Here is a 722-nt window from a genome sequence, read left to right as displayed (position 1 = left end):
GTTAGATAATTTGTATAACACATATATCACGGCCAAACAAATTTGGGTACAATGAATAACCAAAATATGATGCAATAATAAACTCCAGAACCGGAAGTCGTAAACACATGAAAATACCACCATAACCTTAGGATCACTTGACCTTGGAAAAACTGACATGGTCAAGGTAATACAATCATTTCAAGGTCACAAACCTGACTATGGGAAAAAATTGAGTTGTCTTAACTTTTGAACAAACAGTTGGACTGATGTGCTCAAAATGTAGAGCTCATCGAGAAGATTATTACTTACGTTGCATGTATGCACTTATCTTTTATTGATTTCTTTATATCAAGGCCTGAAGTTTGCAGTGAGAAAGCTTTTTAGCACTCCGTTATTTGTTACCTTGGGTGTAAATGAAAGGTTACATGCACCGAAGACCATTGATGAAGGTTCTTTGTCTCTATGACTTCCGGTTTTCGAAATATGTGTATGATATTTCAAGGGATGTAACTCCCATAAAGATTAATATCAAAACTTATTTATTAATTTATTCACTGTGTTATCTGTGTGTGTATTTGTAACTGTTTTCCGATTGATTCGATCTTTAACGATTTTTAAGATATGAGCAATTAAAAGAAATTGTTTTAAATGGACATAACTCTTAAATAAGATGATGAAATCCTTAGCAGGGTCATTTGCTTAAAGAACATAATGATTTCTACATGTTAACCAAGTCTGAT

Source organism: Perna viridis, chromosome 10, assembly GCF_037379345.1.
Source record: "Perna viridis isolate PV_CMFRI_1.1 ecotype Kerala chromosome 10, ASM3737934v1, whole genome shotgun sequence".
Classification (NCBI taxonomy): Eukaryota; Metazoa; Mollusca; class Bivalvia; order Mytilida; family Mytilidae; genus Perna; species Perna viridis.
The sequence above is the reverse complement of the archived record's forward strand: the minus strand, read 5'-3'. Positions refer to the sequence as shown.